The 23,306-nt window shown below is 47.2% G+C and overlaps 1 protein-coding gene across 7 annotated transcripts in view; it reads left to right on the forward strand.

Moving 5' to 3' along the window:
• ANKRD11 (ankyrin repeat domain containing 11) overlaps positions 1-23,306 on the forward strand; it is a 1,995,649-nt gene that overhangs the window by 514,298 nt on the left and 1,458,045 nt on the right. For all 7 annotated transcript variants that reach the window (XM_069635589.1, XM_069635598.1, XM_069635590.1 and 4 more), the window contains one exon: positions 21,507-21,587. The gene's annotated coding sequence lies outside the window, so the exon portion shown is untranslated. The remainder of the gene's footprint in view (positions 1-21,506; positions 21,588-23,306) is intronic.

Consider the following 23,306-nt stretch of genomic DNA (forward strand, 5'->3'; position numbering starts at 1 on the left):
TTTTATTTTGTGTAAAAAAAAAATAAAAAAAAATAAAAAATAACTGAGTCGCCTCACTACACACTACATAGTTTGACAGAATGCCCCCACACTCCCCCAGCCACCAAGGTGTGAAGTTATTTAATGCTTTGGAGGGTTTCACCCACCCAAATCACCCTTTGCTCCTCGTTGCCCCACACCCTCCGTCGCCCAGCGTACACACCCGGCACTGTCAGCCCCTGCGCACACTCGTGTGCGGCAGGGGGCGTAACAGTTTGATGTAGAAAGACCGGTCACGGAGTAGTCTTTCTAAATCGCTATTTACATTTATTTTCCCGTTCGGAAAAGTCTTTTTACCCAATAACATTTGCATTCCTTGGAAGAGAGCATTGCATCTAGTGGAGCCTTACCGGTTCAATTCCTTGTTGGCATTATAGGAATTACTACCAGAGGCAACGCGCAGTTACGAGCAGTTCAATATGCACTTATAGCAATGACATTCCTGGATGAATTATTGCACCCTTATTAATGCTCAGGCTGTATTTCTATATCCCAATCAATTCATTTATATATAGCAGCAGGAAACTCCTAATGTGTGCATCTGTTTCTGGTCAGCATGTGCAGAAGTAGAATTGCATTGAAAGTAGGGAATGTAATACTTCTGGGATTGTGCCCTATGTGTATGCAGTATTCACTCTGGTAGTCTTAAAACAGCAGTTCGCTATCTCTCTAATGGTGGAACTAACCAACAGATACATGTAGTCTGTGTTGACAACAGGGTATCTGTGTTGAGGCAATGGCTTTTAAAGCATCACTTTACAAACTGGGTTGGCTGTGCTCCTCTTGCATAACTTGGGTGACTTCATTTAATGTTCTCCATAAATGAGCCATTGAAACCACTGTTAAAAATGAGATGTGGGTGGTAGGACTGGTCTTAATGCAATTTTTTAAAATCAATTCCTCAATGTAATTCCCAAACTGAATAATAAATAGTATTGGTGATGGAAATGAAAGGGGTCATACTGCTTAGCACATGTATCAACATTACTTTTTAACACCTGTCCCACTGTGCTTTCTTGGAGCAAAATTCATAACTTTGTTCCTTGTTTTTTTATTCTCAAATTATATCCACTATAACATTTTTGTTATGTTTAATTTACAATTTTGACACTTATAAGGAGTGCTTTAACATTCACTTCTCATTAGTTGTGATACTTAACATTGTTTTAAATGAAACGCCATTCTTCTGGTCATAAAAATGAATTAAGCTGTAACATTTTGGCACAAATACAATAATTCTACTTTTAGAAATGGTCTGAACTGAAGGTGGCAGCGTAACTGCTGAGCTCCTGCCCTGAAGGTTGATGTACTGCCGTGATAATACCCTCTTTCCCCCTTCAGGCTGAACTGCAGGCCCACACTACAGGGGAAACGGGACACCTCTCAATCATCCAAGACAGGTGGGGGAGAATTTAGAGCAGAAGACACAGAGGGTACACTTTTCTGTAATGAGCAAGGTCTCTTAGCTTCGTCTTTGTTGGCCTTATTTTTCTGAAACCCTGAGGCTGACCACTCGAATACAATCCTCTTTGGGTCGCCTCACTACACACACCACATAGTTTGATAGAATGCCCCCCAGCCCCCAAGGTGAGAAGTTATTTAATGCTTTGGCAGTGCAGACCCTTCACGTAGAGCAAGCCAATCAGTGAATTTCACAGCAGAGAAATAGTCCTAGAGGATTAATGTCTTCATTTCGGGCATCTCTAAGAGGTTGCTGAGCAGGGTACCTACAGACATTTTACAGACAATGGTCCCTAAGGTGGTTCTCCTGCAAGCTCAGACCTTTGGCGATTGAAAGGGCAGATCACAGCTCGGCATCCAAACCACAGGAAGAAGGAAGGTCTGCAAAATGAGGGGCTTGCTTTTCCCTATAAAAGAAATGGTGATCCAGAGTGTACAGACTGATGTTTGAAGTGTAGCTGAAAGAACAGACGATTTCAATGACTTGATTAAAGGAGTGATGGATTAGGGAAGATTTTACATGGAGGTAATAACACTGGCTAAGCAGAAAAAATACACGTTACAGGGTTTATCCAGCAAGCTTCAAGATTTGTTTTCAGCTAGCAAGCATCTGTATTTACTGTACTCCTATGTCCCATCCTCTTTCCTCCATACTTACGGGACATTCCTCCGTCCTGTGGGACAGGACCGGAGTGCTTTGTAAAAGCATCCAAAAATTTCCAATTTTTTTTTAGTCCTTCCCCTCTTTCTACGCAGGGCCCGGCACACGGCCATAACCCCGCCCATCTCGGCTCAGCCTCGCGCATCGACCCATCAGTCCTTTTCTCCGGTCGACTGGGACTGGACGCACTTGCATCCTCGGAAGATCTTCCCTTTTTTTTCCCTCCTCTCTGGCTCTCGCTAGCGATCGTGTACTAGTCTGTATGTCGTTCAAACTAGACTTTCCAGATTGTTCGTGTCACCGACGCTTCGCGAAGGCGATCCCCATCCTCTATGTCTAGAGTGTTTGGCTCCGGATCACCGTTGGGACTCCTGTTTTTATCTCGACTCCCTTTCGGTCCGGGCACTTCAACGTCGGTGGGAGGAGGTGTTTCAACGTACTCCTCCTTTGCATTTTCAGGCGTTTATCGACGAAAAGAAGAAACATCCGTTAAGTGCTTTACTTTTCAGAGCACCCCGGCCGTGAGATACCTTTCCGGATTCTTCCCGAGACGGGAGGAGCGTTGATCGCTCTGTCACTGGGGATTGCCCTGAGGTGCCTTCTGGGCCTAATAATTGTACCAGAGTTTTCTCCGAGGGTCTCCGTAAGGGGCTGTGGATACTGGAGCAAGCTCAGAGGCCCCTCCTGTGGGGGCTGCCTGTAAACCCAGTTCTACTGAGTCGTGGGGTACCAGAGCTCGCTCTGAGGCCTCGTTATACCCAAAGCGTCCCTCAAAAGTACCGGGGTGCGCCCCGAGGCCTCGGCTGGGCTTGGGGTTTACGAACGGATGTTCGAGGCCCACGTTAGTAAGGCTGGTCCCTCGTGTAGAGGATAAAGTGACCAACATTTCTGAGAGGGCTCCCAAGGCCTTATCGGTGAAAGTTGTTCCTCACCGTTCCCGCTCTTGTGGCGACGCCAGAACTGTTGAGGGGCAAGGAGTGAAAGTTCTTACTTTACCGGCACTGCCAAGGTCCTTACTTTACCGGCACTGCCAAGGTCCTTCCTGTGAAGGCTAGTTTGGCTATTGGTATGTCGCAGAAACATTCCAGGCCTCATAGTACCGGTTCGGCCGAGGTTCCTTATGTTAAGGCTAAAATTAAGACCCCTCACCCACCAACGGGGACCCCTGCCTCACTTCCACACTTGCCGCAGTTCCCCTCAGGTGATGGCAAAATGGTGGCCGTTCCCGCCACGACCACTGCAGCCATTTTGGGTGCTTCCCCTACAACTACGCCATCAGCCTCAGGTCTAGGAGTTGGTTCCGCGGGTGAACATAAAATTCCTCGTGCACATCCGTTTCGTCCAGTTTACGATTGGAACACATGGATGCCCCTTCTGCACAGTGTCTCGTTGTCTGTGGGTTCGGCACATTTGATTTTTGTGGACACTTCGGGGGATGGGCCTGTGTGGCAACCCTCCCCTCTGCGTCCCTGGAATTGTCCTCCTCATGAGAGGCCTTTTCCGGCAGTTCCAAAACCGTCTCCGGAGGACGCCTTTTTTGGCAAATTTCAGACGCTCATGCGTAGCGACCCTATTGGAGTATTTCAAGGGTCTTTTTAGGGAAATATGCCCACCTGCGCCTCCGGGTCCACCTGTTCCACCAGTGGTTTCACCGGCGCCTCCACCGACCCTTCCGCCTTTGCTCCCATGGGCCCCCGTGGACAAGGCGCTGCATGACACGGTTCAATAGGATCCGGACCTCTCGGATGATGCGCAGGGCGAGCAGGACAGCGAAGACCAGCCCCGCTCTATTAGAGCTTTTCATGACCGGGTACTGGACATGATGTGCCTATTGGATGTTCCAGTGCCCAAAGCACCCGCTCCGCAGGAGGGTGCGCTTTCTGGGGCGTTCACCTCGTCTCCTATGGAGCCTACCGGCCTGTTCTTGCAGAAGGAGCTTCTGGCCGAGGTCCGCAGGGTCTGGTAAAAGCCACACTGTGGACTTTTTGTCAACAAGAAAATTGACGCGATATACAGGATGCATTCTTCGGAAGAGGTGGCCCTGTTATCTTGTCCGCCCCCCTCCTCCACAGTGGGGGCAGCGGCCACTTTGCAGACCAGGCCTGCTGTATCCTCTTCTATGAAGACTCAGGTTCTGGGGAACGAGGAGAAACTCCTGGACTCCCTTGGGAGGAAGATTTTCGCTAACTCAGCCTTGCAGCTCCGGCAGGCTAATGCGGAACTGGTGTTAGCGGGGGCAAATATGAAGATGTGGAAAGGTCTGAGTTCGAGGAGTTCATTCCGGTCGAGAAGCTGGAAGACTTTAAGGCGGGTTTATCTGATGCCAGAGTCTTGGCCCAGGGTCTGCTTGAGGCCACGGCTCATCACGTCGACACGTCGGCTCTGGGACTTATGCTGGGTGACACCTCTCGACAGGCATGGTTGCATGCCACCAAGTTCTCGAAGGAGGTGCAGGACAAGGTGTTTGACCTACCGTTTGACGTTAAGGAGCTTTTTCATTCCACAACGGATGTGGAGCTCACCAAAATAAAGGACCGCACACAGACAGCCAAGTCCTTGTCTGTCCTGGTTAAAACCCCTTTTAGGACCCAGAGACTGCTGTCGCAAAGCCAGCCCTCCTCTGGTTTCAGGGGCTTCCTAGACTGGAAATCCCGCAGAGTGGATACTCCTTCGAGTAATAACCGCTAGAGGCAGCAACAGACTGTTTGTTTTTCTCCCGCTCCTTGGCCTCCTCCTCCGGTTCAGGTGGTAACAGCACTGAAAAGCCTGCCAAATGAGGGTTCTCCTCGCTCGCACGAGACTCCGGTGGGAGGACGCATTGTGTCTCATTCGGACGCGTGGCAGACCATCACCGAGGACGGGTGTGTCTAGTCAGTCGCTCGGGCGGGCTTCCGCTTAACCCTACCCCACCCTTCAACCCTCCTTTCCAGCAGTCGTGATCGCCCTTCCTAAAAGTCGAGGTGCAGAAACTGCAGGACCTCAGAGCTGTGGAACCCGTTCCTCTTGGAGGGCTTCTACTCCCGGCTGTTTACAGTGCCCAAACCGAACCAGGCTGGCCTGCGCACCATCCTAGACCTTTCCCAGTTCAATCTTTTCGTACCCCAAGAGAAATTCAAGATGATCACGCCCGGCCAGATACGGTCTGCCCTGCATATGAGTGATTGGCTGTGTGGTGGATCTTCAGGATGTCTAAATGCATATCCTGATCTTGGGTCCACACAGGAGATCTGTTTCTCTGTGGGAGAGCAACAGTTCCAGTTTCAAGTGCTTCCTTTTGGCCTAAGTTTGGCACCACATGTCTTTACGAAGATGTCGGTGATCGCGGCCTATCTTCGTCTGCAGGGTATCCATGTATATCCATATTTGTCCGACTGGCTCTTGCGCCGCCCTTGGCTGTTGAAAGCTGCCTGCAATCTTCAGTCTCTCCTCCAGCTCCTGTTCCGCCTCGGGCTGTCGGAAATCTTCCATGACAGTCTCTCAGAACTTTATCTTACGGGGTTTTTGCTGGAATACGATCGACTGCAGTGTGTACCTGACCAGGGACAGAATGGCTGATCTGTTAGCCACGTGTCGGATGTTTGCGCAGTCGGAAAGCATGTCGGCCTGGTGGTTTCAGAGGCTTCTGGGCCTCATGCATTTTGGCGCTTCCTCTTGCTCACCTCAAGATGAGGCGGACTCGGATGGCTCTTCGGAGCTTCAGGCTGTGGATCCGGACTCAAAGTTGTGAGGATTCCGGCTTCCATGAGAGCAGACTTGGACTGGTGGTCATCTCTCAGCAACCTGTTGGTGGTGGGGCGGGGTTTCAGGACCCAGCTCCGACAATAACGGTCACGCCGGGCTCCTCCCTTCTGGGGTGTGGTGTGATGTTGGATCTTCAAGTCTCTGATCTATGGTCGCCCCAGGACAAGCTCCTCCACATAAATCTGGAGCTCCTGGCGATTTTCCTTGCGGTCCAGGCGGTCAGACCGAACAGAGTCAACAAGGTGGTCCGGATCCGCACGGACAATGTGGTGTCGATGTTTTACATCAACAAGCAAGGGGGCACCAAGTCTCCCCCGCTCGTGGAGCGGTCACCCAGATTTGCGAATGGGCAGTTCAGCATGGTGTCTGGCTACTTGCAGTACATATTCTGGGCCAGCTGAATGTCACGGCAGATGCCCTCAGTCTGCTATGAGTGGGAACTGAAGGCGGAGCTCCTCTCATGGATTTTTCTGCGCTGGGGCATTCTGGAAGTGGTCCTCTTCGCTACAGCGGCAAACAAGAAGCTTCCTCTGTATGCCTCCAGAAACTGACTGGGATCCTCCTCTCTGGGGGGATGCGCTCGAAATTCCATGGCACAATGAGGGCCTCTGCCTCTAGTTCATCGGACGATTTGCAAATTGAAGAACTCGGTGAAGTGTTTGATTCTGCTCATAGCCCCATAGTGGCCAGCCAGGGAGATGGCAAGGGGCGTGGAGGTGGGGGAGGCTTTGGCGCTAGAGATGGAGCTTTATCATGGTACCCTGGCAGAGCTGTCGCTCTTTGACAGCAGTAGGCGCGATGTTCGATTGCATGGGGAAGGGGACAGGGTGGGTAAACTGTTGGCTTGGTTTATAGGTAGAGAACATCCGGATCGAGTCATAACCCATCTTAGGTTAAGCACGGGGGAGGTAGTGGGAACCCAGACGGAGATCAATGATGCCTTTTTGGCATTTTATAAGGAGTTGTTCACAAGTGAGGGAGGATACATGGACATGGAGGTGGAAGTAGAGGATCTTTTGGAGTCATTGAGGTTGCCAAAACCTGGGAAGGACCAACAGGAAGAATTGGAGGCCCCGATTGGGGAGGGGGAGATTCACTGGGCGATCCGTACAATGAGAAGAGGCACAGCGCCGGGTTCCCGGTAGAGTTTTCTGCAGTGTTTGCTGACCTCCTGGTGCCGCAGCTCCAAAAGGTTTGAGGAGGCTTTTCAGAAGGGTTGCCTCCCAGAGTCGATGAGGGAAGCAGTGATCAGTGATTCTAAAAGAGGGAAAGGACCCGAGGGATTCCGCAGCATATCCCATCTCCCTGTTGAACGTGCATGGGAAAATCTTGGGGAAGATCCTGACAGCCAGGCTTGCGAGGGTGGCGCCGGGTTTGGTCCATGCAGACCAGTGCGGGTTCATCGGGGGAAGGAACACATCCGGTAACATCCCCCGTTTGCATCATATCATGGACCTAGTGAAATCATAGACACAGGAGGTGGCAATAGCTTTCGTTCGACGCCATGAAGGCGTTCAACTCCTTGGAGTGGAGATGGCTGTTCAGGGTGTTGCGGGAGTTTGGGTTCGGGGAACACATATGTAGGTGGTTGGCCCTCTTATATAAGAACCTGCTGGCGATGGTGAGGACTAACGACTGGGTGTCGGAAATGTGGGAATTGGAAAGGAGGACCCGACAGGGGTGTGTAGCCTCCTCATTTTTGTTTGCCTTGGCCCTAGAGCCCTTGGCGGCATACTTGCGGCAGGAAATGATAGATGCCGAAATTGTGGTGGGAGGTCAAAATCAGTGTCTCTATATGCGGATGATTTGTTGTTGTACGTGAGCGACCCTAGAGTGTACCTGCCAGACCTGCTAGAGGTATTGCGAAATTTCCGGCGTATGTCGGGTTTCCGCATTAATCCAGGGAAGTCGGTGTTGTTCCCGGTGGGGGGGTTATGGGATTGTCCACCGGGGGATTTGCCAGAGTTGGGGATAAAGTGGGAGACTGAGTCATTTCAGTATTTGGGGATTCGGGGATTCCATGAGATGGTGGACACGTTTGTACACAACACAGGGAGGGCATTATCTAAAATAGGGGACTCGGTCCAATTTTGGAAGGTTCTGCCCCTTTCTCTGATGGGCAGGGTGGCGCTATGCAAAATGGTGATTCTGCCACGGTTGCTTTATTTTTTTAACTAATATACCATATGTTGCCAAAAAGGTGTTCTTTAGAATGCTGGATGTTAAGATTAGGGAGCTGTTGTGGGGTACGGGGAGGAGGAGGGTGTCTTTAGACATATTGCGGAGGGGGGACTGGGCCTTCCAAATTACGAACAGTGTTTTGTGGCTGCACAATTGCAGTCAGTGCTGGTATGGGACCAACCGGGTGGGGAGGCCCTTAAGGGACTGATGGGGGACCTGCTGCAGAGTTGCAGGCTGATAGCTTTGCTTTGGCACCCACTGGGCGACAGGGGTAGAACTGTAGTATTTGAGGCGGTGAGAGAAACATGCAGGAAGTATGTTGGAGGGTGGTATGAGGGCAACCTCCCATGGGGGGTTGATCAGAAGCTCCGTCGGGCGATTGGGAGGGTAGGGATACAGAGGCTCCGGGAGAAGGGATGTGAGAAGGTGGGGGACCTTTTTGAAGATGGGAAAACTACTTGCCTGCGAGGAATGGTGCCAGAAGTTTGATCTACCACAGGGCCTCTTCTTAGCATACCGGGCAGTGGTTCGTAGGTTAGCGGAGATGCAGGCAGGAATTCCAGAGGAGCTGTAGTCTTGCCCGGTGTTCAGAGTTCTGCTGGAGCAGACGGAGGGTAGGGCCCGCGTATCGCAGATTTATAAAGCCCTGCGGAAGGGGAACTCAGAGGCGGAGCTAAGGGTTAAGGAGAAGTGGGAGGTTGAAATGGGATGTCAAATACCAGAGGAGGAATGGGCGCAGGCCTGGGAATTGTTCCGGAAAACATCAAGGAATGCCCGTTTCCAGTTGGTCCAATTTAATATTTTACATTGGACATAGTTGACTCCAGTGGTGCTCCACACAATGAACGGAGTTATCGGATGAATGCCCCAGGTGTGGCATAGCGCAGGTGGGGATTTGGCACAAGTATGGGACTGCAGGATAATAGTTGAGCTCTGGGAGGAGGTCCTTAAGGATGTGAATGAGCTTTTAGAGACCAGATGGGAACGGTGTCCGGAGATTTGTCTGTGGGGAAGTTACCAGGGGGGAAAAGACACAAAACACGGAATAGTATGAGCCGGTTTTTGTTGATACTGTCTAAGCACCGAATGGCGATAGCTTGGAAGTGCCCACAGGGTCCGGTGATCTGTGCCGGAAAGATGTGTGGAGGTGGGGCCTGGCGGCATTTTCGCTTTTGCAGGAGGTGGACCAGTAGAGGGGCAATGATAATGTAACAATCCATTGGTCTCAATTGCTAAATGACCTGTCAAGTGATAATGACCTACGACCGCCGTGAAGAGATGCAGGTAGTGATGGGAGAGGAGGGGAGAAATGACGAGTGGGGAAGATATGAACCTGGGAATGGATGATGGATGTTTTCAGCCCATAGAGGAAATAGGGATGAAAGCGGACGATTTGCTGTGGGCATTGGAGGGCGTCGAAGCCCAGAGGACATATTCGGACTTTGGAAGGTGGGGTAGAGGGGGAAGGGCGGGGGGATGGTTTGGGCTCTTTTTGTTGAAATTAGTTACTTAATGTGTTGGGGGTAAGGTTTTGGGGGACAGGTGGGTGGGAGAGGGGAAGGGTAGGGAGGGAGGAGGGCTGTGTTGGTTTTTGAGCTTTTCTTATTAAAAGCCAATAGAGTTTTTTTAAAAAAAAGGGCCCGATACCCCAATAAGCCACCCCAACCCCTGGGGGAGGACATGCCACTCAGCCTGCATCATTCAGGCACCCAGGCACACTGAGTATGGAATCGGAAGCCAGGAGGAAGATTGGGATCTTACTCTCTGCTTTGAGAGTCCTTGAATCCTTGGAAGTTCTCTGACGCTGTGGCACAAGGGCTCCGCCCGCTCCAGGATAGACTAAACACCCTGGAGTGCCTCATCGAGGACAGGCTTAAGAAAACTGGCTCTAAAGACTGCCAGGACGTCCTCCGAGCAGCCCACCAGCAGGGCATCAAGTAAGCGGAGAGAACAGACCTGTAAACATAAAACCTCACTGACTCCCCAGGGTCATTCCAAGAAGGATAAGAGGAGACCTGAGGCTCACTCCTTCCAGAAGCTGAAAGATGCTTTTCTAAAAAAGTCAACCGTGCGAAGCCCCCTACCCCCTTCACCAGGGGCGCAAAACACAGGGGATGACTACTCATCAGAATCAAGAGACTGACTCTAAAGTTTCCCAAAGATCCAAAGGAGGGAAAAGGAAGCGGAAAGAGAACCATTTACAGGAGCCTAAAGATGAACTAACTGACATGTTTGACCCCAAGTCCATAATACACCCAAGGTCAAACAGCTGGCGCTCATCACCCAGAGTGATGGCATACATGGCACAAAGGCTGCGCAAACCCATTGGGAAAGGAGTAAGTCTACGGATGCGCTCTGAATGCCCCAGATCAGAATTGCCAGGCAAGGTGGCAGAGACCCCAGAGCTGGATCCAAAGATGACTACATTCATGTCTAAAGCAGCCAGAGACCTCAGAAAAGGCATGGACTGAGACTGGAGATGCTGCCAGGAAAAGGCCCTGGACTTACACGGACCAATTGCTAAGATCATTCACTTAGCAGAGAAAGCTAGGGACACCGGAGTGCCGGTAGACCCAAAGATCCTAGCCAATTGGGCGCAACAAGCAGTGTTCCTCCTAAGGAATACAAACTGCGCCCTATCCTCTGAGAGAAGAAACCACATACTAAAGGCTGATTCAAAACTGGGAGATCCTGCTTCCTACAAAGTAGGAAAAGGCAGCCCAGGGCCTACTTTTCGTCGAAGCCTTTGTAAAAGAGAGATTGATTTGTGGGTACATACACAGCCCTCGAGGGCTCAAGCATCCATTAAAGATTTCCCCACAAGTGTTTTTGCCGGGATTGACCATAAGAGATTGTGCATCCGGTTGCTTCCAGTCACAAAGACCTCAGAACTCCATGGCACACTACTGGGAATCTGGGCAACAGGATGCTTTCTTCCCAGCTCGTGGACGCGGTTACAGGGTATGCAGAGGACGTGGATACTACCGCCACCCAAACACACCAACAGGTGAGACGCATGATGCCCTACCCCACCATTGGAGGCAGGAGACTGTTCTTCAGAAATTGGCAAATGCTTTCAAGCTATGCATGACTGCTACAAGAAATGTCAGGTTTCTGCCTAGATTTCAGCGCACTACCAGTGCAACACTCCAAGCCAAAACACTTTGCTATGGCGCTCAAATAGAACGACTTGCTAGACAAGGAACTAAAGATGTTCGAGAGCAAAGGAGTGGTCGCGCAGAACACATTAGGACAAGTATTTATAAGCAACATGTTCCTAGTCCACAGAAAGAGCAAGTCTGACCAGTAATAAACTTGAAGGAATTTTACTGTCTAGTATACAGGCACTTAAAGATGGAAGGAGTGCACCTTCTCAGATATCCTCCGCAAAGGAGATTGGGTTAGTAAGGCTAGATCTGAAGGATGCCTACCTGACCATCCTGATAGCCAGGGAACACCGTGGATACTTAAGCTTCAGGTGGAACAGCTAGACAATGCAGTTCAGATGCATCCTATTAGGACTACTCGGCACCATGGCCTTTCACAAAGATTATGAGATATAGCAACCATGAGAGAGAGGGGATTCTGGATTATAGTCTACTTAAGTTGGATGACATCCTGATTGTGGCAGGAGACTAGCAAGTTCTCTGCAAACAGACCCAATGGGCATCCAAACTCCTTGGTTCACTACGATTCCTTATAAACCGGGATAAATCTGAGCTCACTCCCAAGCAATGACTGGAATTCCTGGTGTTCATAGTGAAGACCACAAAAGGGACGCTAAGGCTCCAGAATCACAAGATAAAAGCAATAAAAAAGGAACTCAGGATGACGCTGACAAAGGACATATCGCTCTAAGCTGTAGCGAGAATCGTCGGTCTTCTTGCAGCCTTCATGTAATCCATATTTCCAGGGCCCCTACACTAGAGGGCTCTTCAGAGACTGAAGATCTGTCATCTTCAAGGAGGCCTAGGATGATATGAACTAGTTCCCTGAAATCTGGAGGCAAAGTCAGAACTACAATGGTGGCTCCACAACATGGAAGTCTGGAATGGGAGAGCCATCTTTGGAGACACCCCATAGCTGATCATAGAATCAGACGCCAGTAGAGTAGGCTGGGGAGCAAGATGTGGGCATCTAGAGACAGGGGGAAGATGGTCCCAGAAATGGCTAGACATACACATTTGTCCGAAGCTGCGGGCAGGTTAATTTGCAATGAAAGCATTCACCAAAATTGAGGCAGTGTTGCATCCTGATAATAATGGACAACATTTCTGCAGTACGCTATATAAATCACTGGGGGGGACGAGCTCACATATGTTAGTAGACCTAACAAAGGACTTCCTGCACTATATCTTTCAGCACAAGATCTCTGTCACAGAGGAGTACCTACAAAGTGCCCAGAACATAATGGCTGATTGGAACTACTGCTATTGCCATGACTCAAGCAATTGGAAGTTGCACAATGAAGTGTTCTCGCAGATGTCCCCCCTCTGAGGAACCCCGAACACCGACCTATTTGCTTCCAGATAAAACAGCCGATCACCAAAATGTTTCACCTGGAGGTTAGACCCGGAAGCCCAAGGAGCTGATGCATTCCTGCAAACGTGGGCAGAAGCGATGCACTACACAAATCACCCCCAGTCCTCTTCCACCCCCCCCCCCCAAACCCCTTTGTGATGTTAGCCAGGGTACTAGCAAAGATCAGGGGAGAGAGCAGAAGTGAGTGATAATCCCGAACTGGTAATCGCAAGCATGGTTTCCAGTTCCGATGGAACTTTCTATGGATTTCCTGCGGGTCCTTCCCCCTCAGAGAGGATCTCCTGCAAGATCCGTCGGGGGAACTACCATCCTCTGACAAGGACCGACCAACTACCTCTCATTGCGGGCAAGATATCTGGAGCAGATGGAGCTTGCCAGGCATTTGGGGATTGGCTGCAGAACTCCTCACACAATCCTGGGTTCCATCTACGCTCAAGAGTTACTAGGCGTCCTGGGGAGATTGAGCATATGGTGCGACCAGCACAACATTCATCCTGTTTCTCCCCCTTTAGTTGAAGTGTTCTATTTTCTAGCGTCTTTGGCCAAGGAAGGAAACCTTTTTCGTACAGTGGGAGTTTACAGGTCAGCCATCTAAGCAGGGCACAATTCCCCCCGAAGGAGCACCTTTAGGGGAACACTGCGCGATAGTAAGACTCATGCAAGCTAGGGAACACCTTTTCCAAAATACGCCCAGTTATGGGACATGACAGTAGTGCTATGCCTATTCCGATTGTGGCCTCATAATAGAGATCTATCCGACCAGCAGTTATCAGGAAAACGGCTATTCTGCGGTCTACTGTCATGTAAAAGAGTGTCCGACTTGAAAGCACTAAACTGTCAATGCTTCGGCCTGGACAAAGTGACCGTCTCCCTAGCAAAAAGGACCAAATGTCACACGTCACTTATCTCGTACCCCTAATTCCGGGAACTTACCAAACTACGCGTAGCTCGTATTCTTTGATACATGCAGCTAAGAACTGCAGATAAGCATCCAGCAGGCATAACACAGCTACATATCATGCGCAGGAAACCCTTTAAAGCTGTGGCAGCTGCAACCATAGCACGCTGGGTGTGAGATCATGACTCTAGCAGGCATAGATTTACCTAAGTTTGGAGCCCATTCAGTGAGCGGAGTCATGGGTGTAAGGCTTTCGGAGCCAGCCTGCAAGACCTATTGAGAGCAGCAGACTGGTCCACCGACATCACGTTCAGGACCTTCTATTTTAAGCCTATAACAAGCGCTCCAGGGGCAATAGTTCATAGCTTTGAACAAGCATAATGCTTGCCTCCCGTCTTGACATAGAATAAAATAACCCCTGCCTTGGCACAGGGAGTCTTCTATTAAACACAAGGAGGTGAGCATTATCCCGCCCATGGACGCATTTGAAATAATTTGGTGAGAAATGATGTATAACTTTGTGATTTGTCACATTGGTTCTGTATTTTCCCACCCCAACATATCTTGTCTGATGGGGGATGACCAGAAGACGACAGAGCAGTGATTGAATACTACAGTCCAAATTGCAAAGGTTGGCCGTGAGAGTACTTCGTACAGGAATGGGCCCGATAAAAAGACCTTGCAATACCATTTCAAGCTCCATTGACAATTTGTTGGAGTTACCAGAGACGTCAGTTCGACGGGATCAAAAGAAACGGAAGGGGGCTAGGCAGAAACTGACTCCTAGGTCACGGTATGGACATAAGGACTACCAGAGACACTGGGGCTCATGGGAGATAGTTTGGTTATGTTTTTCTTCATACATATTTTTTACCGCAGTAGATATGAAGATTTGAATCTGCTGAAGAGTGAAATTAAAGAGTAAGCATAATGCTCCCCTCAGTGTCTTTTAATGGAATTAAGACTCCCTGCGTAAAGCAGGGGTAATCTTTTTATTGTCTGGATTAGTTTAATGCTGCTAAAAAAAAAAAATCCCAAGAAAAAGGAAACCACTTGGAAATCAAAGTTGCATGCTGTTCTTTCCATGCCTCAGCAGAAGCCCAACTTTCCGAAGTCTGCCCCAAGAACCGTTGACAAATTTAAATGATTTGTAGAATGTATAACTTGCCAATATGAAGGGCAGCTCTCGGGCCATGGGAAGAAACCGCAGTGCACAGCTTCATGTTCCTTTAGGGCTTGTCCTCTAAACACAGACAAATACAATCCATGATGGATTGGTCCACTCATGTCACTCTGTTGGCAGGCAGTGTCTCGCACCACCTTGAGTTTTGGAGGACATTTTCCATGGACCCCTATTTGATGTCACTGATGAAGTGAGTGTCTGCTTCCCTCTTACGACCACCCCACCCTCCTGGCCGCCTCTGCCAGAACAAGTTTACCTATTTTTTTCTACGAAGAGTAAATCTCTCCGTCATTCAGCCTGGATCAGCAGCTGCTTAGTGTGATATGGGCTTGCAAACCTCATGTCTTCTGTCTGTTTTGGGAATATGCCAAGTAATAAAGGATTGCACATATTCCGCCTTCACCCGATTTATAAGCCTACCTTCACACGAATTCAGGAAATGTATAAATGAGTTCTTAATACATCTAACTTTTCAAATTACTTTTGGCACAATTAAAATGGCAATTTAGCAAGAATTTTATGCAACGCATCTGAATATAAACATACAAATGTTAGCTAGGATAGCTGCATGGCAAATTCACATGAAATGAATCGCTAAAATTCAGCAGGACAAACCTTGCGAACATGGGAGCCCTGGTTGGCAAGTCAGTACATTAATCATTGTAAAACTGAAATAATATAGTGCAACTTTAAAACAAGCCGTTTACTCAGTAAAATTCAACACCGCAGCAGGGATGTTGCTTGTTTTGCACAGTCCCCAGGCCCATCATACTGCTGCAGGCTAGTTTTGCCTTAACTGCCACCTCTGCTTGAGTCAACTGTGTCATCAATGTGCACTTCGTGCATTTAATTTTCAAAACATAGTCTACTTTGTCAACATTTTGTTTTTATGTCCTAATGGAGCTTTTCGAACATGGTTAGAGTTCTTTTTGCTTTTGTCAATGTAGTTACTGACCCTTGGATCTTTCCAAGTTCTACATTTGGTGGGTGATGGTCTTTGCTTCTGAATGTCTGGTCTGCTTTCAGTTGAGTGGACCCAGTGAATGTGCTGACAAGAGTACATTTTCTTGAAATTCTTTGCAGGCTGCTTTTGAACAAATCGGTTCAAACTGTTTCTAGGGGACGAGAATTCCATGCAGTTGGATAAAGGCTAGATACTGTAGTGCTTTACCGTGAATAGATTTGTGAACGAGGAGAAGAAATTTAAATCTGGCCCTGTTTGCATAGTCAGTTATCCAGCATTGGGGCGGTAAGAGGAAGCCTGTGTGAAGTGCGGACGTTCAAACAGGATCCTGGTTGCAAAGACCAGAGAGTATGCTGGCACAGTAGTCCAGTTTAGGGAAGATCAGAGGTTAAGAGATACCTGGCAGTGTTGAAAGGAAGGTGGCGCCTGATTTGTTCTAATATTTTGGAATTTGAGGTGAGCCACTCTTGGAGTTTGAGATGAAAGTAGGGACGGTATAAGAAGGGTAGTAGCTAAAGAGTTGGGCAAGAGTGTCCAGTAGGAACTGGGTAGACAGAGGAAGAGATGCATTTTATTTAGGCACGGAAGAGCACTTCTGTTTTGGTAGAGTTTAACATCCAAGTGTGCAAAGCCATCCAATATTTAATGGCAGACAGTTTGACATTTTGATAGATCAGAAGTGAATACAGGAAAAGAGGAGATATGAGTGTTCTCTGAAGAGTTGGTACGTGAACCTAAAAGATTAGTGGCCCAAGAGCAGATGGGTTGAATGCAAGATGAGGACCCAAGACCATTGTGTTGAATACCAACAGTTAAAGGAGAGAGCTTGAGATGTGATCCAGGAGACAGAGAATTGAAAAGGTGCCAGGTTGGGTTCAATCCAGACGAGGGCTGGATTGCGAATTCCAAGAAGAGAATATTAAGGCGATCAGGGACTGACCGTGTCAAAGGCAGGGGACGGGGTCAATGAGCGTTTGGATTGATACGTTGGAGTGCTTATCAGTGGCGATTAAGTGGAGACATTCATGATGGCAGTTTCTCTGGAGTGACAGCGGAAACCTGCATGTTGGCGGGTGTCTTGAAAGTTGTGGATGTCGAAGTAATTTGTAAAATGGTTAAACACAACCCTTTCAAGCACTTTAGATTAGTGCAGAAAGAGACACCGTGAAAGTAAGCCATTAATGTTAGTGATTTCATTGCTTTTTTAGGTGAGGGGTGACTGGCCATTTTGAAAATAAAGGGAAAGTAAGCAGAGTCGAAGGACCTGTTGAGATCAGAGGTGTTATGGACTCGTAAAGGGGCAATAGACTTGACTAGCTGTGGAGCCAAGAGTATGATGGTGCACAAGAGGAGTTAGTCCTCGTCAGTAGAGGTAGGACTTCTTCAATATTAGTGTGACTAAAGTTGGAAATGGAGGCAGAAGATGGTTGTAGAGTTGGCGGAGTGTAGAATGCAGGAGGAGCGAGTAAGGTCAGAGTATCTATCTTTGGAAATCTTTCCAGCAAAGTATTCAGCTAGGTTATTAGCTCTGAGAATTAAGTTGATAGTAATAGGTTTGTGAGGAGTGAGTTTAGGGTGCCTGTAGCCTTTGAGGTTGTTTGCAGTTTTGAGGGTGTGTTGGAATTAGTTTTCTACTCTAGCAAGAGAGGACTTGAGAGAGATCAGTCAGAGGTGGAGCTACAGGTCCTCATGCAAGTCTGTATGCCTCCATTTGCACAGCAGTCTGTGGAGTAAACGAATGGCGTGTGGCGTGACGCATGGTTGAAAAGTCAGGGGGCGGGTGAGTTGGCAGTGGTAAGTGAGGGTAGAAGGTGGAGAAGGCAGTGTTGGTGGAAGAGTGATTGGCTGTGAAGGAGGAGAGCGAGCTCTAGGTCAGAGAAATGGAGTGTCAGCTTTGTTTTCTTTTAGCAATAGTTCAGGCAAGTGTTGCGAGGTCAGAGGCTGGAAAGGAAGGTTGCTGGAAACATTTGAGTGATGGTATAGGGAGGGTGTGACAGTAGTATTAGTGGCTAAGAGAGCTGGCGATGACTCAGATCCAAAGCGTTAACCCTGGTGTGGGTTGGTAGGTTATGGAGGGAGTGGTCATTAAGAAAAGACTGAAGTAAAGATTTCTGAGTAGTGGTAGGAACGGGAAGGTTAAAGTCATCTAAGAGTCTTTAGTGCAAAGAGAATCAAGGAGATGCTCAGGTTCATTAATGAATGGTTCGGTGGGAGCAGGACGGTGATGGAGAGGTGAACAGAGTAAGGCAGATCAATTGTAGATGGTGAATGGAAGAGGTATGCAAGGATGTGGCATTGAAGATTTGAGAGGCGAAGAGAGTAGGTATCTGCCTCCACTCTGCCAGTCGGACAAGGAGAGCGAATGAAGGATAGTTTGCAATAATAACGCGCTGCCAGTCTGTCAGATGTAGAAATCTAGGTTTCAGTGGTCGCAAAGAGATCTAGGGGAGGAGAGTTGGGGTGAAAGGCCTTTACAGCCAATTCTGGCAGTCATTGAGACTGGGGAACCAGTCAAGCTTCAATTAGGAAGTTAAAAAAACATCTATGAACATTCTATTTTGCACCGACTGCAGCTTTGATACATTTATTGTTTGTAATTTCACTTTTTTTTAACTGCAAAAAAGCAAGTGATATATTCTCTTGTCACCTTTCCCTGCCTTCATAACAAAGTTGCCAACCAGGGCTGTCCAACTCTGGTCTCGAGCGCTGGAAACATGTTGGATTTTCAGGATGCCCTCTATCAATATTCATGAGATATTTGCATACAATGATTCTACATGTATGCACATTTTTTCTCATGAATTTTAATGGCCAATATTCCGAAAACTCATCAGGATTCCAGCCCTCGACGCCTGGTGTTGGACAACACTAATCTATAGCTTTGCAGTAAAAAAAAAGTGGTAAAAAAAGTGGACAATTTGTAGTCTGGAAAATTGAATAATACTTAAGAACCTTGCACTGTTTTATATGGAATGAGATGGGGCATACTTGAGCTTCAACGAGAATGGAGCCTTATACAATAGCGATACATTTCGTATCCCTTCCATCAGCCATCCTGGTTGTACTGATTGCAGGGCACAATATTGAAACATTGTATACATTCTACAAGCATAACAGCAGGCTCCACCCAAATGTCTGCCGACTTCCTGCACCCAAGACCTTTTTTATTTAATGTAGTCATTTGTATAGTGCCTTTCACCATAGGTGTATGGTTCCCAACATGCTTTCGGTTGAAAGCAGAGTGCGAATTATGGCAAAGCTAGGAGGTGGTAGTATGCATAATGGCCTTTGAAGGTTGTGAGGGCTTGACTGAGTCCCTGCTAAGCGCCCATGTCTAATTGGCATGTGTATGGGTTACGAGATGTACAATAGGGAAATAGATTGGAGGGTGTATGTAAGCGGATAGTCAGTTATGTTTGTAGTTACAGTTCATATGTTTTGTTTTGGAAGGTAGATAAATCTTTTGGCAGAAGTGTTGTGCATAATATCATTGAGTTGTATGTGAAAGCAGATGCGTGAGGGAGTGTGGCCGCTTCTTTGGCTAATTCCAAAAGCGTGGAGTGAGAGGATATGTTAAGGTGGATATATTCTGCCCGCTTCTTGCTATCATTAAGTGGCTACATACAAGACCCCACATAACCGTACTGGCAGCATTCTGCCAACACCTGCATTTCCGTAGTGGAAACCTAGTCTACAACCGCCTAGAATCCATAACATGGTCACCCTCATGCAGTCTACTAACTGCAGCACCTAGTCAACTGCACAACCCTTCCAAGTGCTAGACTATGGTTGTCACTTGAAATCCTCTGGTGCAAAGGCTACAGCCTGTGTAATATAACGGCTACCCTCTCAAAATCTCAGAGCAACACATCTAAGAGCAACAATCCATCTAAGTGCAATACATTAACTACCCCCCAAAATATATACAAGTGCAACCCACAACCGGCCCCCAAAAAGTCTCAAATGCAACACGTCTGCCCTCAAATACATCTTTTAGGCTTTCTAAGGAGTGCAGCAGGTAGTCTACACAATGTTCTAATTTGAAGCTAGTAATGAAGAAGTGGCAAGGTTTTAAATGGGCCCATTAATGGCTGTGCTCACTGCCCCTACCACCTTAGCTTGTTGTAAGGTGTTATCAGGCGTACATGGGCAAATGGGCAAACTGTGAAGGGAGCTGCCCTTTGCTGTGGCCCTTAGCCGGCTGCCCGGCAGGATGCCCAGGGAGTTCTTCTGAATAAGGGCTCTTCCGGACCACATGGTGGCGCTAGCGGGCCAATCCGCTTTGGGTGGGTGGGAGGAGCACAGTCTTTGGGAGAGGCAGTGGAGGCCTTGCCAGGTGCGGCAAGAGCAAAAGGAAAGTAAATATAGCCCCAAGAAGGAGCACTTAACCCAAAGCAGCCACTTTCTCAGTAGATCGAAGTAAAAAGTGGGGCGTCCAGGATCATGTTGTAATCCTTATTAGGCATAGTTATATTGATATGTGGTTTTCTGCTATAAAAGCTTTAACGCCTTTGGGTGGGAGAGCTCCGTGTAAGTTCGGTTCTACAGGACCGTCTGATACTTTTTGCATGTAATAAACCTTTGTTTCTCTTGTTAACTGCTTTGATTAGCCTATTTTTGGGATTGTTTTTATTCAGGTTTTGGGTCTTCAACCACAGTAGGAGCCATCAGTGTGCAATATATGAATGATTATTATACGTGAAGCAACTCTAGTGTACTAAACTGAATCTGGCTTTTTTTTAATAGTTAATGCTGCAAATTTAATCGATTGTCAGCCAATTGCTAAGCATGCCATTTGCAAATCCTACATTTCAGGAGGCATGCAAACTTAGTGTGAGATCAAAGGCACTAAAACATCAATACGTTCTAAACTGTTGCATGTGAATACTGCTTTGGAGCATTGCATTTACATGCTGGATAAATGCTAAATTTACTAGTCACATGGAATTGCAGCCACAATGGCCTAATGGGATTTAACCATGATGTGCTACTTTTGAAACTTGGCTAACTTAATGCCCTGACACGTGCCAACAAAGCACATGCTGCAATCTGGCTGTAATATTCTAACGGGAAAATTGAGTATGCCCAATCCATGAAGAAGTTATAGGATACAATTATTTTCTGGCCAAAATCAGCCAACACCACTTGGAAGAGTGGTCAAGCACAACTCATTACTCACCATGGCGAGGTTATCTAGTGGGTATGCTGGAGGAAGACTACAGCTTTTCTACAGGATTAGCTGTTTAGTAGTTTTTGCTTAACCATTTCATACATTTCCATCCGTGCAGAGATGCGAAACTCTGATGTGCTAATCACAATTCTCAGCTGTGGGAGACAGTTCCTTGAGTGGTCAGTGTGGCTGCATCATGTGTGTAGGTTATGAATTAAATCTTAATCAGACCATGTTTGAACAGATCTCCTATATAGAAAACAATGCTCATTGCTGAGGTGCATAATCCATGAACTTATAAAATCTGTGATGCTAGCATTTTTCCGATTACACTATTTCTATGGTTTTCATTCCCTTGGTGGGTGTGTCCAGTTCTCTGATCAATGCACGTAAATCTGTAAACTTTTCAATGACCTATAGTTTTATTCCTTGTGAACATTTAAAAAGCTTACAATGGGCCACCCTGAGATGTCAAGTAGCAAACAGTTTAGCTTGCTGCTAAAGCATGTAGATTCTTGGACATATCGAAAATGTTGCTGAAATGTTGGGAATCTCTTTGAAACCTTCCACTCACGACAAATGTGTTCCACTTGTGACATACTGCAAGAATTACAATGATGAAATATTTTACTTTAACAGTACACTAAAGTCTCTTCTCTTCAATAGAGCAAGAAAGGTTTCATTTCACTGTGCCAAGACAAGCCTGAAGGAGGATAAAATGGCTGTAAAATGCACACAATATTCAAGGTAACGATTTTGCTTTGTCACCTTGATTGTTAACTTTCTACTTTTGTTTAGCCTCCATTCCCATGCTCCCACCCAACTATCTCAGTATGACTATTTAAGAATTGTTGAAGCCAATTGTGTAAAATGTCTTCTATAATGTAACATTTTTGTATTTATTTATTCTGGTAACAGTTTAGACATATCGGACAGTTAGCTGTCTGATACAAATGGTATTCTGAACGTAGGTGGTTGTTTCGACCATGGACTACGTTCCTGTCCTTTGACAATTGCAGTCCTTGCAAATTCTGAAATTTCAATAGACCTGCAGGTGGAGCTCCATTGTTTGAGAAATGCACTCGCCCCATGGTGATTCTTGACCTAATTTACAAGTGTTTTCTGTAAAATGGTGCATGTCGCAATAAGCACGCTTCATGTTTGTAATGCTGCCAGCCATGTACAGTGCAAACCTTTTTTGCTGTTTACTGTATACAGTTTGTAGTAAATATCAAGTTTCAAACCTCCTCCTACTCGCCAGCAACGTTAAGTACCATGCAAATGGTCCTCAGTTTTTATAAAATCTCCTTCCCAATGCCACTGGTCTAGGCCATTTTGTAAGCCCTGGATTTTGTTATGCACTTTGCTGCAGCTTTTGGTAAGACATGCCTGACACTTCTTTTTCGTTTTGCCCATTAGTTGGCACTATTGGTGCTGCCTACAAGCTGAAACTGTTGGCATAGGAATAGAAGATGGGAGAGAGAGAATACTGTTTTTTGGTTGACCAGAACCCCCCCTCCCCAATTTACCCCCTACACCACACACCAATTTAATGTTCAGCCATACAAATACTAGTGCCAATGGCCATGCCCACCCACTGGCGGCCCCTCAACACCAATAATCTAACTTCCCCCACGCCCCTTGCACCCTATCCACAATCTCTTGCAAGCTAGCTCTGTGTTTTTAAGGAGATGCCAATGTCAGGGGTACAATTTCAGGTTTCAAGCTACTAATCAGCCATAGAAAGTCACTCGCCATCTCAATTCTCTAAATAGAAACAGCACAGCATTTCTTACTAGCCAAGTTGTCTGTCACTAGTCGCTGAATAGTTGTGAGTGCAGATTTTGGAAACATATAAGACAGTGATGAAATCACCCATCAGTCCTGGTTATGACCATTCTACCATTCTAACTTCATGTAAAGTATCGAGTTCCAAAAGACAGTGTGATATGGCTCTTAATCTTCTCAATGGTGATCTTTAATGGCAAATTCCTTTACAATTGAACGAGCAGAGATCAGCCGATGCAATTTGGAATTTGGTCAACTAGACCAGTACCAGTGTCCCAAATCTTTATCCACCTCCTTGCTAATTGAGGGCTCTCTGGAGTTTTCCAAAATGGAGTGATTACGGTATGCATTAAACAGCTGGGTAATCGGTGCCGCTTTATGCGTTACATGGGATAAATCCCCTCTGCATCTGGCCTACCCAGTACTAAAACCAAAGGATCCCATGGGAGTTGAACGCTGCTAATGTATTTTAATCCTAGACCGAATTTCCTCCAAGTAAATCTGATTCGTCGGACACTTCCACCATAAATGGCTCATATTTCCTGCCTCCATACAACCTCTGCAATAAGCTTCTGATGTTTCTCAGTAAATCTTTGGTAGTCTGTGCAGGGTGAGTTACCATCTGGAGCACACATCTGTGTGCACACATTTTGAGTTATCCATTATATCTGCATCTAA

This window comes from Ambystoma mexicanum, chromosome 1q (genome assembly GCF_040938575.1).
Source record: "Ambystoma mexicanum isolate Mex_15411 chromosome 1q, UKY_AmexF1_1, whole genome shotgun sequence".
Taxonomy (NCBI): domain Eukaryota; kingdom Metazoa; phylum Chordata; class Amphibia; order Caudata; family Ambystomatidae; genus Ambystoma; species Ambystoma mexicanum.